General features: G+C 43.6%; 1 protein-coding gene across 3 annotated transcripts in view; it reads right to left on the bottom strand.

Moving 5' to 3' along the window:
* Positions 1–16,055, bottom strand: part of LOC128560859 (cyclic AMP-dependent transcription factor ATF-7) — a 118,352-nt gene that overhangs the window by 46,824 nt on the left and 55,473 nt on the right. The gene's annotated exons all lie outside the window — the stretch shown is intronic.

Below are 16,055 nucleotides of genomic sequence, written 5' to 3'. Positions count from 1 at the left end.
ACAGAAATTGTATTTGTTTAAGGGTTGTGGTGAAAGGACAATGAAGGGAAGTAGGCTTAGTCTACTCTAGTTTATGACTAAGTAAGACAGGGCTACTGGACAATAATTTATGCTTCCACCCCTTCTTTAAAAGGGGGAGGTGACTGGAACAGATGAACAGCAGTAATTCAAAAGAATAATACTCTCAAAAGTCCCTTTGAGGCTGCTGGCTATGTTCCTTCATTAAAACAAGCCTGCAACACAGTAATAGCTGGGATGCTGCAGTTTTCCACAGTTCTAAAACAGCAAGGCTCTGAAACATGGCTCTATTTGTATTTTTTCTTCTAAAAATAGTGATTGCTTTGTCCCCTCTTTTTATTTTCTTTTGTCCCCTCTTTTTATTTTCTTTACTTCCCATCAAATACTACACCTCTACTCTTCTTCTCCACAGTTCTTCATTTTCTTTCTTTCTTTTTTGAGACAAGTGTCTTACTATCTCGCCCTCAGTAGAGTGCTGTAGCATCATAGCTCACAGCAACCTCAAACTCTTAGGCTTAAGCAATTCTCTTGCCCCAGCCTCCCAAATAGCAGGGACCACAGGAGCCCACCACAGTGCCGAGCTATTTTTTCCTTGCAGTTGTCACTGTTGTTCAGCTGGCCTGGGTGGGGTTTGAACCCGCCAACCCTAGTGTATCTGGCCGGCACCCTAACCACTGAGCAACGGGTGCCAAGCCTCCACAGCTCTTCTTTACTGCAATCCAAATACTTTGGAGGTGGCCTCAGTCAAGCTCCTACCCAGTCAGGAATGCAACATTTCTTTTTTTTTTTTTTTTTTTTTGAGACAGTCTCATTTTACAGCCCTTGGTAGAGTGTTGTGACATCATAGCTCACAGCCACCTCAAACTCTTGGGCTCAAGTGATTCTCTAGCCCCAGGCTACCAAGTAGTTGTGACTATAGGCCCACCTCAATGCCTGGCTATTTTTAGAGACGAGGTTTTGCTCTGGCTCAGGCTGGTCTGTCTGGAACCTGTGAGCTCAGGCAATCCACCCGCCTTGGCCTCCCAGAGTGTTAGAATTACAGGTGTAAGCAACCGCTCCTGGCCCTAGGAAAGCAACATTGAACTGATTCTGCTATTTTATTTCAGCAGAAAGTAGTTTTTCTCCGAATTCACAACTAAAGCCAGTTTAAGATCCATAATCTTTCCAGGCAAGGCATACAGGCCTGAAGGGTAGGAGGAATTTTCAGTTAAAAGTATGAAGAACCAAGAAATAAAAAGTCAGAAAGTCTGCCTCAGTGGTTTCCAACGGGTCTAAGACAAAATTAAATAAAATAAGGGAAAATTTAGCCATGAACTTTTTGTCTTCTCTATTGTTGGCAAACCCCAGGCACTAACTTTTTCAGTCCCCGATTTTTCCTTAAGGAAAAAAGTAGGGTGGGAATTGGAAATAATCTGTTAACCAGGGATATGGTATTTATAAGTTAAACAAGTCACTGTAGAGGGTCTGGGATTGCTAGCTATTTAGTAAAAGGAAATAAGCAGAACCTAGTCTACAATGGAGAAAAAACATCCTTTTTTTTTTAGTTTTTTGGCCGCGGCTGGATTTGAACCCACCACCTCTGGTATGTGGGGCCGGCGCCCTACTCCTTGAGCCACAGGCACCGCCCAGAAAAAACATCCTTTTAAGGGGATATCCAGATTATTAGATTAAGCAAAGTTGTTGAATATCCAAAATTTATTGGTAATGTTGTAACAATCTTTCCCCAAAACACGTTTATAGGTAAAGGAAATTTAATGTACTTAGCTTGAAAACTTTTGTACAATGTTTTTAAAATTCAGAAGAATGATTTCTAAGCAAAAAGTCCTCTTCTATCAGAAATCTAGTTTGGTTTGGATGAGTTGGGAAAAAATTTTAAATTTCCACCAGGTTTAGTTATGCTTAAGATTGCTCAGTATTTTAAGAGGCAACTCCCCCTTCTGCTGTTACATTGTTCCATAGTCCTGATTTGTCTTATTTATCCTCTAGTTCTTATTCCTCTTCCCTGCTTACCGGCCACCCCAGGCCCCTCCATGCTGCCTTTGAGCAATTTATTTTTCCAAATCAAAAGCTGAGGCCTGAGGGGAACGGAAGTCAGCTGAAAGGATTTCCCACTCACCAGTATCTCAGGGGTTTGATAAATGCAAACACAGGAAAAAGTTATGTCTTTACTTTCATTAAGCTGTAACATATTTAGCATTCCTAATTCATAACAGAAATCACACACATTTTCTTTTTTTTTGAGACAGAGTCTCAAGCTGTTGCCCTGGGTAGTGCTGTGGCGTTACAGCTTACAGCAACCTCCAACTCCTGGGCTTAAGTGATTCTCTTGCCTCAGCCTCCCAAGTAGTTGGGACTACAGGTGCCTGCCACAAAGCCCGGATATTTTTTTGTGGTTGTTGCAGTTGTCATTGTTGTTTAGCTGGCCCGGGCCGGGTTTGAACTCTCTAGCCTGGGTGTTATGTGGCTGGTGTTGTAACCACTGAGTTATGGGTGCCAAGCCATCACACACGTTTTCATATTATATTACAGCTATCACAAAGTATCTCAAGATGTTCTTTTTTTTTTTTTTGTAGAGACAGAGTTTCATTTTATTGCCCTCAGTAGAGTGCCTTGCTGTCACAGCTCACAGCAACCTCCAACTCCTCGGCTTAAGCGATTCTCTTGCCTCAGCCACCCAAGTAGCTGGGACTACAGGCACCTGCCACAACGCCCAGCTATTTGGTTGTAGTTGTCATTGTTTGGCAGGCCACGGCTGGATTCAAACCTGCCAGCTCTGGTGTATGTGGCTGGAGCCTTAGCTGCTTGAGCTACAGGTGCTAAGCCCTGGCTATTTTTTTGTTGCAGTTGCCATTGTTGTTTTAGCTGGCCCGGGCTGGGTTTGAACCTGCCAGCTTCGGTGTATGTGACAAGCACCCTTAACCACTGAGATACAGGCACTGCCATATTTACTTATTTTTTTTAGAGATAGGATCTTGCTGTCACCAAGACTGGAGTACAGTGGTGCAATTATAGCTCACTGTAACCTCAAATTCCTGGGCTCAAGCGATCCTCCTGCCTTAGCTTGCCAAGTAGCTAGGACTATAGGCAACAGGCCATGATGCCTGGCTTATTTATTTTTCCTATTTTTTTTTTTTTTTTTTGAGACAGAGTCTCACTATGTTGCCCTCAGTAAAGTGCCATAGCATCACAGCTCATAGCAACCTCCAACTCTTGGGCTTAAGCAATTCTCTTGCCTCAGCCTTCCGAGTAGCTGGGATTACAGGTGCCTGCTACAACATCCAGCTATTTTTTTTGTTGCAGTTGTCATTGTTGTTTAGCAGACCCGGGGTGGGCTCGAACCCGCCAGCTTCGGTGTATGTGGCCGGTGCCCTACTCACTGAGCTATGGGTGCCGAGTCCTAATTTTTTTCTTTTTTAAGAGATGGATCTTACTGTATTGCCCAGGCAACTCCTGAGCTAAAGCAATCCTCCCCACCTTGGCCTACCAAAGCACTGGGATTACAAGTGTGAGCCACTGTGCCTAGTTCACTAAAACTTATTTAATACATTAATGAAAAAAAAGTTATCAAATATTTTCATACATTTTGATAAGCATATTATAATTAGTTTCCTTTGTAATGTTATGTATTTTATTTTGTGAATTTAAAAACATTACTCTTGGGCGGCGCCTGTGGCTCAGTTGGTAGGGCGCCGGCCCCATATACCGAGGGTGGCGGGTTCAAACCCGGCCCTGGCTGAACTGCAACCAAAAGGTAGCTGGGCGTTGTGGCGGGCGCCTGTAGTCCCAGCTGCTCGGGAGGCTGAGGCAGGAGAGTCACTTAAGCCCAGGGCTTGGAGGTTGCTGTGAGCTGTGTGATGCCATGGCACTCTACCGAAGGCCATAAAGTGAGACTGTCTCTACAAAAAAAAAAAAAATTACTCTTTTTTTTTTTTTCAAAAACATTACTTTTAAGAAAAGTTTCACAGGCTTCATCAAACTGCCAAAGGGGGTCCATGACGCCAAAGAAATTAAGACTCCTTGACTAAACAACAGTGTACTTCAGAGAGGAAGAGCCAAAAGGACCGAATTTTAAGAAGCAGGCCTCAGCTCAGTGGCTGTAGCTCAGCGGCTAGGGTGCTAGCCACATACACTGGAGCTGGTGGGTTCGAATCCAGCCCGGGCCTGCCAAATAATGACAACTACAACCAAAAAATAGCCTGGTGTTGTGGTGGGCACCTGTAGTCAAAGGTGACATAATGAGACTATGACTCAAAAAAAAAAAAAGGAAAGCAGGCCTGCTTTTGGCTCCAGTCATCTCTCCCTGCTATTTGTAATACAATTCTTGTTTGTCTGGGGTCAGGTAGGGAGAGTCAAAGTTTACTGAAGCTTTCTGTGAAAGCAATTGCCAATTTAGTTATTGTTTTGAGTATTTTTATTTTTTTTGGGACAGAGTCTCAATATGTCACCCTCGGTAGAGTGCCTTAGTGTCACAGCTCACAGCAACCTCAAACTCTTGGGCTTAAGTGATTCTCTTGTCTCAGCCTCCCTGAGACTACAGACACTCATCACAACACCTGGTTGTTTTTTTGTTTGCAACTGTTATTGTTGTTTAGTAGGCCCAGGTCAGGATGGAACCTGCCAGCCTTGGTAGGTTGTGGCTGACACCTACTCACCGAGCTACAAGCGCTGAGGCTATTTTGAGTATAATTTTTAAATTTTTCGCTCATTTATGAAGAACTAACACTTTAAAAATTCTCTGTGTTGGGCGACGCCTGTGGCTCAGTGGGTAGGGCTCCAGCCTCATATACGGAGGGTGACAGGTTTGAATCTGGCCCCAGCCAAATTGTAACAAAAAATAGCCAGGTGTTGTGGCAGGCGCCTGTACTCCCAGCTACTCGGAAGGCTGAGGCAAGAGAATCGCCTAAGCTCAGGAGTTGGAGGTTGCTGTGAGCTGTGACACCAGAGCACTCTACCGAGGGCAATAAAGTGAAACTCTGTCTCTTAAAAAAAATAAAGGAGGGGGTGGTGCCTGTGGCTCAAAGGAGTAGGGCAAGACAAACTGGTATGAGTATCCCATTTAGAGACCAAGATCATTTGTATGTGCATTATCCAATGTGGTAGCCACTACCCATGCAAAGGTATTGAGCACTTGCAATATGGCTAGTCTGAATTGAAATGTACTGAAAATCAAAATACAGATCAGAGAGGCAGGGGGTGGTGGTTTCGCCTGTAATCTTAGCACTCTGGGAGACTGAGGTGGGGTGGGGTGGGGTGTTTAGGGAGGGATTATCTTATCTGAGCTCATGAGTTCAAAACCAGCCTCAGCCAGATCCAAACCCCACCTCTAAAAATAGCCGGGTGTTGTGGCGGGTGCTCATGGTCCCAGCTACTCTGGAGGCTGAGGCAAGAGAACTGTTTGAGCCCAAGAGTTTGAGGTTGCTGTGAGCTGTGACGCCATGGCAATCTACTGAGGGCAAAATAGTGAGACTCTGTCTCAAACAAACAAACAAAAAAACAGATTGGATTTCACAGACTCAGAACAAAAAATGTAAAATATCTCATTAATAATTTTTATGTTGGTTGAATGTCAAAATGATACTATTTTGGATATACTAATATAAATAAAATATATCTTTAAGATTAACTTGTTTACTTTCACTTTTTTAACGTAGTCACTAAAATATTGAATATTATATATGTGGCTCACATTTATGGTTTGCATTATATTTCTTTTGGACAGCTCTAAACTAGATAATATACTTGGGTAAGATCCCTCAGGTATTTTAATCATGTGCCAATCTTGACTCACCCCTCCCCCATCACTTTCTTTAAATGCAATTATGTGGCGGTGGTTTTCAATCAGGGGCAACTTTGCCCCACAGGGGACATTTGGCAATGTTTAGAGACATTTGTGCGTTTCACAACTAGGGGAAATACTACTGGCTTCTAGAGCGTAGAGAATTCGGATGCTGATAAATATCATAAAATGCACAGGACAGTCTCCCAAAACAAAGAATTTCCAACTGAAAATGTTAGTTATTGTCTGTTGAGAAACCCTGCTACAGAGTAACAGCAAAAAAGAAATAAGAAAAAAGCTTGTGTTTTTGTTTTCCTTGCCAAACTGCCAACACATGTTTTGGACCTGAAACTTGGAAGGAAAAAAGCATAGGCAGAAAACTTCCAACCTCATGTTATAAAATGGCTGATGTATGACAGATCTGCAAATACTCAGGATAGGGAAATTAGGAAGATGGAGACAGAAGGCACTGTAATTGGGAGAACAGATTAAATGGAATTCTCATTGCATTGCCTTGTTAGTAACAAAGAGATAATATAGAAGCAGCTAATCAAAACAATTTTGGCTACTTTTATTTTTTATACAGAGTCTCAGTTTTTCACCCTTGGTAGAATGCAGTGGCATCACAGCTCACAGCAACCTCCAACTCCTGGGCTTAAGCGATTCTCCTGCCTCAGCCTCCCAAGTAGCTGTGACTATAGGTGCCCGCCACAATGCCTGGCTATTTTTAGAAATGGGGTCTCACTCTAGCTCAGGCTGGTCTCGAACTCGTGAGCTTAGGCTATCCACCTGCCTCGGCCTCCCAGAGTGCTGGAATGACAGGCATGAGCCATTGGGCCCAGAGAATTTTGGCTACTTCTAATTTTCACTCCCTAATAGAGAAAAAACCAGAGGTGATGGCTCATACTTGTCATCCCAGCACTTTGGAAAGCCATGACGTGATGACTGCTTGAGGCGAGGAGTTTAAGACCAGCCTGGGCAACAGTGATACCTTATGTATACCAAAAAAAAAAATTAAATTAGCTGGTTATAGTGGCACATGCCTATAGTCCTAGCTACTTGGGAGGCTCAGCTAGGAGGACTCCTTGAGCCCAGGAGTTTGAGGTTACAGTAAACTATGATTATACTGCCACTGTATTCTAGCCTGGGTTGACAGAATCCTTGTTTCTAATAAAAATTAGTTAATTAATTAAAACAACATGGAATGACTGGACTATCAGAAGTCAATCTGAAAACTAGTACTAGTTGCAGAATGGACAAAGAAAATAGTTTCTTTTTTTTTTATGTATTTATTTATTATGAGACAGAGTCTCATTATGTCCCCCTCAGTAGAGTGCTGTGGCATCATAGCTTGCAGCAACCTCCAGCTCTTGGGCTTAAGCGATTCTCTTGCCTCAGCCTCCCAAGTAGCTGGGACTACATGTGCCCGCCACAATGCCCGGCTCTTTCTTTTTGTTGTTGTTGTTGTTGTCTTTGTTGTTTTAGCTGGCTGGGGCTAGGTTCAAACCCACCAGCCTCAGCATACGGTGCCAGCCACTGTGCAACGGGCGCTGAGCCATTTTTTTTTTTTTTTTTTTTTGAGACAGAGTCTCACTTTGTTGCCCTGGGTGGAATGCCATGGCATCACAGCTCACAGCAACTTCAGACTTGGACTCAAGTGATCCTCTTGCCTCAATCTCCCTAGTACCTGAGACTATATCTACCTGCCACAATGCCCAGCTATTTTTTTTTAAAGAGATAGAGTCTTGCTCAGGGTGGACTTGAACTCCTGAGTTCAAGCAATCCGCCTGCTTCAGTCTCCCAGAGTGCTAGGACTACAGGCATGAACCTCTTCACCTGGTTAAAAATATAATTTCTTATTAACAATTTTGCATGGGAGGCTCAGCCTGTTAATAAGTTGGAGGCTCAAGCGGCTAAGGCTCCAGCCACATACACCTGAGCTGGCGGGTTTGAATCCAGCCCGGGCCCGCCAAACAATAATGATGGCTGCAATCAAAAAATGGCCGGGCGTTGTGGCGGGCGCCTGTAGTCCCAGCTACTTGGGAGGCAGAGACAGGAGACTCATTTGAGCCCAGGAGTTTGAGGTTGCTGTGAGCTATGATGCTATAGCACTCTAACCAGGGCGACAGCTTGAGACTCTGTCTCAAAAAAAAAAAACAAAAAACGAAAAACAATTTTCCATGGGAGCTGGGCACAGTGGCTAGCACCTGTAATCCTAGCTATTCAGGAGGCTGAGGCAGGAGGATCACTTGAGGCCAGTTCAAGATCAGTTTGTGTAATATAGTGAGACTGTTTCTTAAAAAAAAAAAAAAAAAAAGGGTGGCGCCTGTGGCTCAGTGAGCAGGGCGCGGGCCCCATATACCGAGGGTGGCGGGTTCAAACCCAGCCCCAGCTGAACTGCAACCAAAAAATAGCCGGGCGTTGTGGCGGGCGCCTGTAGTCCCAGCTGCTCGGGAGGCTGAGGCAGGAGAATGGCTGAAGCCCAAGAGCTAGAGGTTGCTGTGCATACTGTGACATCATGGCACTCTACTGAAGGTGGTAAAGTGAGACTCTGTCTCTACAAAAAGGAAAAAAAAACTCTGGCTCGGTGCCTGTGGCTCAAGTGGCTAAGGTGCCAGCCACATACACCTGAGCTGAAAGGTTCGAATCCAGCCCAGGCCCGCCAAACAACAATGACAGCCGCAAAAAAAAAAAAAATAGCCAGGCATTGTGGCGGGTGCCTGTAGTCCCAGCTACTTGGGAGGCGGAGGCAGGGGAATCGCTTAAGCCTAGGAGTTGGAGGTTGCTGTCAGCTGTGATGCCACACATGGCACTCTACCGAGGGTGACAGCTTGAGGCTCTGTCTCAAAAAAAAAAAAAATTATTTTCCCATGGAAAATCTCTGGTAAAAACCCATTCCATTTCTAGGAAGTTCCACCCTCACTTGTCCCTCTATAATAGCAGAATCTGGAATCCTTCCTCTAGCAAGCTGACAAAATGAACAGAGCTAAGTAAAGAGTGAGGAATGGCTTGAAGAACAAAGATGATGGGAACTGTAAGTAAGGAATAAATCTCCATAAACGAAGTCTTAAGATTTTTAATTTTCAAAGACTGAGGTATAAAGGCCTTTTCTTTGTCATGAGCATGGGGGCCTGTTTGCTGTATATGGTGAACACATCTTGCTCTATAAACCTATATCTTGCTCTTAATTTGTAAACCTATCTTTCTCTTTCTCAATAAACTTTGTTTTAGGCTTGCCTTTAAAAAAAGGATTGAGGTAGGGGCAGCGCCTATGGCTCAAAGGGGTAGGGCACTGGCCCATATGCCGGAGGTGGCGGGTTGAAACCCAGCCTCAGCCAAAAACTGTAGAAAAATAAATAAATAAAATTACTTAAAAAAAAAAAAAAAAAAGGATTGGGCGGCGCCTGTGGCTCAAGGAGTAGGGCGCCCGTCCCATATGCCAGAGGTGGTGGGTTCAAACCCAGCCCTGGCCAAAAAAAACAAAAAAAAAAGGATTGAGGTATAACATAAAGAAAATGCATAAATCTTTTTGTTGAGACCTCAGTGGGTAGGGGGCTGGCCACGTACAATGAGGTTGGTGGGTTCGAACCTGGCCTGGGCTAGCTAAAAAAAAAACAACAGTGACAACTGCAACAAAAAGAAGCCACCCTATTCTGGGTAGGGTGCTGTGGTGTCACAGCCCACAGCGACCTCAAACTCTTGGGCTCAAGTGATCCTCTTACCTCAGTCTCCCAAGTAGTTGAGACTACAGGAGTCCACCACAACACCTGGCTATTTTTAGAGATGGGGTCTTGCTCTAGCTCAGGCTAGTCTCGGAACTCCTGAGCTCAGGCAATCCACTTGCCTTGGCCTCCCAGAGTGCTAGGGATACAAGCACCAGCCACTGCACCGGCCTGACAAATCTTAAGTGTAATCTCAATGAATAACTTACATTAGTAAATACCTGTGCAATCATCACCCATATCAAGATACAAAACATTACAGACTCCCTCAAACCCCATTTTTCTTAAGATTTGACATGAAATAATTACACAAAATAGTACAGTACCTGGCATGCAGCATGTACTCAGCTAGTTCTCTCTTCTTTACCTTTTTAAATCTCATCAGGTATTATAGTAAAAAAAAGTAACTTTTCTTTGCAGCTGTTTAGAGATACAGTTCTTTTTCTAATCTCATTTAGCCCTATCTCTTTGTCTCTTTAAAGTACTTTGAAAAAGCAGCATTGCAGAGGACTAAAAAGAACCTCAGGACAAATAAGAGCTCAGGTGAAACTAAAGCTAAATTTTCATCATTTGACTCTGAGCCAGGCACAAGCACTTGGGGATTAAGAATTTAACTGTTTTGGGCGGCGCCTATGGCTCAGTCGGTAAGGCGCCGAACCCATATACTGAGGGTGACGAGTTCAAACCCGGCCCTGGCCAAACTGCAACCAAAAAATAGGTGGGCGTTGTGGCGGGCGCCTGTAGTCCCAGCTACTCGGGAGGCAAAGGCAAGAGAATCGCTTAAGCCCAGGAGTTGGAGGTTGCTGTGAGCTGTGTGAGGCCACGGCACTCTACCGAGGGCCATAAAGTGAGTCTCCTACAAAAAAAAAAGAATTTAACTGAATTAATTAATTAATTTGCAGTTTTTGGTTGGGGCTGGGTTTGAACCCACCACCTCTGGTATATGGGGCCGGCGCCCTACTCCTTTGAGCCACAGGAGCTGCCCAGAATGTAACTGTTTTAAAATAAATCCTTAGTGAAGCACTGTGACCAATAAAATTTCTGTTGAGTGCAATATGCACTCAACTCCTAGCCAGATTCATTCCTGAAATGTTGTTTTTGGCCACCACAGCTCCAGTTTCTGGGTGGATTTGCTTCATATTTTAAAACATTCTTACATCCTAACCTATGATAAATTCACGTCCCTTTTCTTGTTTTAGGAAAGTAGACTGGGGGTGGTACCCATAGCTCAGTGGGTAGGGCGCTGGCCACGTACAATGAGGCTGGTGGGTTTGAACCTGGCCTGGGCTAGCTAAAAAAAAAAACAACAGTGACAACTGCAACAAAAAGTAACCACACGTTGTGGCGGGTGCCTTTAATCCCAGCTACTTGGGAGGCTTGAGGCAAGAGAATTGCTTAAGCCCAAGAGTTTGAGGTTGCTGTGAGCTGTGATGCCACAGCACTCCACCCAGGGCAATAGCTTGAGACTTTGTCTCAAAAAAAAAAAAAAAAAAATGAAAGAAAGAAAGAAAGAAAATAAAAAGAAAAGAAAAGTTGACTGGGGAGGAAGGGGGCAAACAGAACAGAACTCTTTACTTATTAGAAAATGAGCCTTAAATGCCTAAACTATCAAGAAACAACACCAGAAATTGAGTTTACATTTGTGATAGTCTAAAAAATCATTTATTTATTTATTTATTGAGACAGAGCCTCCAGCTGTTGCCCCTTGGTGAAGTGCCGTGGCATTACAGCTCACAGAAACCTCCAACTCCTGGGCTTAAGCGATTCTCTTGCCTCAGCCTCCCAAGTAGCCGTGACTACGGGCAGCCACCACAACGCCCGGCTATTTCTGGTTGTAGTTGTCATTGTTGTTTGGCAGGCCCCGGCTGGATTCAAACCCACCAGCTCTGGTGTATGTGGCTGGTACCTTAGCTGCTTGAACTACAGGCATGGAGTCTAAAGTCATTTATGCTGAGACCTAACTACCCCTTTCTCCAAAGTTTCTGGGTTTGACAGTGATTCATGGACAGAACAGCTTTCTTTTATTACAGTGTCTATACTAGGCACATTTAAAGAAAGAAAATAGTATGAAAAAGTCACAGAAAACCCAAGGAACTACAGGGAGCAAGGTCGAGAATATAGTGATGTTGGTGTTGAGCACATAGTTGAAAGGATAACTGACCCTTTTTTGAACAGTATTTAATCACTTCAATTAATCACATACTCTAATAGAAGAAACCGGATCTGCAACAGTTTTGACGAAGCACTTTTCACTTCAGTGCTTTTGTTTACAAATGCAAGGTATCATTTAAATTTGGGAAAGTAGGAAAAGGAAGAAGGGAAGGGACTAAATACACACATACACATACCTCAAAGCCAACAAAACTTTAATTTCTACCTTAGAAATCCCAGGCTCCTGCTCTTTACTTCAAGATGCTGCTGTTTACTAAGGGAGTCACACATCCTGCTTTGAATGCTTCATGGCTCTTGAATGAATCATTTCAAAGTACAGGACTGTTCAACAACAACAACAAAAAATACAACCCAGCAGCAGTAGCTCATATGCTGCATGTGTGAGCAAGGTGATTTATAGAGGAAAAATAAGAACAGGAAATTTTCATCCAAAATACTCTGGGAGAAAATGTTGTCAGAGGAATGAAGGGGGATCAACTAAACAGAGGGAAAAGCACCACCAAACTGTACCTAAGGTAAATTCATTTGTGTATGGATTGAGGAATTTTTTGTTTTGGAAAGCTATTTGAAAGAGAAGATTCTGGCAATGAAACAAATTAATCCATTGCATTGAAAAAAAAAAGGGAATTTTGGTGGCGCCTGTGGCTCAGTCGGTAAGGTGCCGGCCCCATATACCGAGGGTGGTGGGTTCAAAGCCGGCCCCGGCTGAACTGCAACCAAAAAATAGCCGGGCGTTGTGGCGGGCGCCTGTAGTCCCAGCTACTAGGGAGGCTGAGGCAAGAGAATCGCTTAAGCCCAGGAGTTGGAGGTTGCTGTGAGCTGTGTGAGGCCACGGCACTCTACCGAGGGCCATAAAGTGAGACTCTGTCTCTACAACAAAAAAAAAAAAAAAAAAGGGAATTTTGAGAGAAGAGACATTATTTAGTCTAGCAGAAATTCTAGGTTATCTATGCCTTTTTCATACTATTTTCTTTTTCAGAATATGCCAAAGCATAGATACTGTAATAAAAGAAAGCTGTTCTGCCCATGAAGCACTGCTAAATCAAGAATTCAAGATCAAGATCTTTTCATTTGTTTGTTTGCAGACATATCCTAAATACCAAGAACAGTATCTGTACATAGTAGGTGCATTAATAAATACTTGTTGAGAACAAATGCCAACTAGCACATCTCACTGAAGTGCTACAAAGATCCCCAATCTACAAAGCTCTTGTTCAATGGTGGGATAATTTTCATTATTCGTACCAAAAGGAGACTTGGTATCTTTTTTTTTTTTTTTTTGAGACAGAGTCTCAAGCTGTCACCGTGGGTAGAGTGCTGTGGCATCATAACTCACAGCAACCACCAACTCTTAGCTTAAAGCAATCCTCTTACCTCAGTTTTTCTATTTTTAGTAGAGACAGGATTTCAATTTTTGCTCAGGCTGGTCTTTTTTGTTTGTAAAAACAGAGTCTCATTTTATCACCCTCAGTAGAGTGCCATGGTTTCACACAGCTCACAGCAATCTCCAACTCCTGGACTTACATGATTCTCTTGTAAGAATCAGCCTCAGCCTCAGCCTCCCAAGTAGCTGGACTATAGGCGCCCGCTACCATGTGAGATATTTTTGTTGTTGTTGTTTGCAGTTTGACTGGGGCCGGGTTTGAACCCGCCACCCTTGGTATATGGGGCCAGCACCCTACCCACTGAGCCACAGGTGCCACCCCTGCTCAGGCTGGTCTTGAACTCATGAGCTCAAGCAATCCACCTGCCTTGGCCTCCCAGAGTGCTAGGATTACAGGCGTTGAGGCACCTCACCTGGCCAAGACTTAGTATCTTATACATCAATTCCTTCCTATGGGACCACAAGCTGGGCCCAGTCAGGACCAAGAATACCCTAATGTGAGGAAATCAGAATAAGAAACTAATAGAGTTTCAAAAATTATAACTACAGGGCAGTGCCTGTGGCTCAAGGAGTAGGGTGCTGGCCCCATATACCAGAGGTGGTGGGTTCAAACCTGGCCCTGGCCAAAAACTACAAACAAACAAACAAATAAAACATTTAAAAAAAAAAATTATAACTACAGAAAAGGCTACAATGGCACTAAGGGGATTCAAATTGTTAGAAGGGATTTCTGGACTCTGAGGGTGGGGTGGGGTTTGAAACCATTCCCAATATTTCTTTTTTTTTTTTTTTGTAGAGACAGAGTCTCACTGTACCGCCCTCGGGTAGAGTGCCGTGGCGTCACACGGCTCACAGCAACCACTAACTCTTGGGCTCACGCGATTCTCCTGCCTCAGCCTCCTGAGCAGCTGGGACTACAGGCGCCCGCCACAACGCCCGGCTATTTTTTTGTTGCAGTTTGGCCGGGGCTGGGTTTGAACCCGCCACCCTTGGCATATGGGGCCGGCGCCATACTCACTGAGCCACAGGCGCAGCCCCCCAATAGAGATTTTAAAGAAACATAAAATACATCACCTTACTTGTTCTCTTGTATGTTTATGATTTTATTTTTTACCAACACTTTTGAACCAGGTCAGTCATTTACTGATCTGCAAAGTCTACTGGTTTTTAATTTTGTGCCTAAATACATGTCCTCCTACTTCCTGACATGCTTTCACATTCCTTTGTTTTTGTAAATCCTCCCATTTTTCAAGGGTTTTCAAAGCTTTCTAATGACTCCAATTTTCAGTGGCCTATCTTCCTTGAGTTTGCATTGTAATCAAATTCCTAATGCAGAATTCTTTTTGTTTTCTCTCTTTAGTATACCAAATGAATTACTCTATCTCCTTATCACCTATTGCCTGAAGAGTCCTTAGAAACAACAGCTGTATACTTTTTGGGCTTTGAGGAAGAACAAAATGGTGAGAGAGGAACCTTACAATCTCTGAAAACTAAGGCAGTTAAAGATTCTTCTTCTTTTTTTTTGTCTCACTTTGTCACCCTTGGTAGAGTACTGTGGCATCACAGCTCACAGCAACCTCCAGCTATTGGGCTTAAGGTGATTCTCTCTTTTTTTTTTTTTTGAGACAGAGCCTCAAGCTGTCGCCCTGGGTAGAGTGCCATGGCTTCACAGCTCACAGCAACCTCCAACTCTTGGGCTCAAGCGATTCTCTTGCCTCCGCCTCCCAAGTAGCTGGGACTACAGGCGCCCACCACAATGCCTGGCTATTTTTTTTTTGGTTGCAGCCGTCGTTGTTGTTTGGTGGGCCTGGGCTGGATTCGAACCTGCCAGCTCAGGTGTATGTGGCTGGCGCTTTAGCTTCTTGAGCCACAGGTGCCGAGCCTTTTTTTTTTTTTGCAGTTTTTAGCTGGGGCTGGGTTTGAACCCATCACCTCTGGCATATGGGGCCAGTGCCCTACTCCTTTGAGCCACAGGCACTGCCCTAAGGCAATTCTCTTGCCTCAGCCTCCCGAGTAGCTGGGACTACAGGCGCCCACCACAACACCCAGCTAAAAATTATTCTTCACTAAAGAATAGAGTTCTAGGTTACAGCCATGGCTTTTCTTACTCTAAATATAATTTAGAATTTTAGTCCATATGGTTTCATAATTTAATCTTTTTTTTTTTTTTTTTTTTTGTAGTGTTTGGTCGGGGCTGGGTTTGAACCCGCTACCTCCGGCATATGGGCCCAGCGCCCACTCCTTTGAGCCACAGGCACCACCCTATAATTTAATCTTTTTAAGGCAAATTGTACTACACTAGAGAATTAAAAATGTGTCCTTCACTATTCTTTAACCTCCCTATTGCTGGGCTTGTCCCAGTGTCAGCACAGTTAGGTGCTCAATAAATTCTGCTTCAGTAATTGGTTAATATTTTATATGAGTGGTATGAGAATAACTATTGAAAAACCTTAGCATTCTTAGATTTCAAACCTTTAACAAGGCACATTTTCAGAAAGATTTAATGGCTTTCCGATTCCATTTCTAAAGTAAATTTCATCATACAAATAAGTGAGAATTAGTATGTCATCCTCCCTATTTTGTTTGACACCAGATTCCCTTTTTTTTTTTTTTTTTGCAGTTTCTGGCCTGGGCTGGGTTTGAACCCACCACCTCTGGCATATGGGACTGGCGCCCTACCCCTTTGAGCCACAGGCACTGCCCCAGATTCCCTTATTACAGAAAGGCCCCTCAACAATTTCAGTGTGCTACAGTTACACTGCTGTTCTATGAATGGACACTGGTGTCATGTCTTCCTAGGTCAATTCACTTTCTTAGGGTATGCGACTCTACTGCTGAATTTGATTTTAACTTATTTATTTATTATTATTATTATTTTTTTAGAGACAGAGTCTTATTTTGTTCCCCTTGGTAGAGTGCGGTAGTGTCACAGCTCACAGCAACCTCCAGCTCTTGGGCTTAGGCAATTCTCCTGCCTCAGCCT

This window comes from Nycticebus coucang, chromosome 12, assembly GCF_027406575.1.
Source record: "Nycticebus coucang isolate mNycCou1 chromosome 12, mNycCou1.pri, whole genome shotgun sequence".
Taxonomy (NCBI): domain Eukaryota; kingdom Metazoa; phylum Chordata; class Mammalia; order Primates; family Lorisidae; genus Nycticebus; species Nycticebus coucang.
The sequence above is the reverse complement of the archived record's forward strand: the minus strand, read 5'-3'. Positions and strand labels throughout refer to the sequence as shown.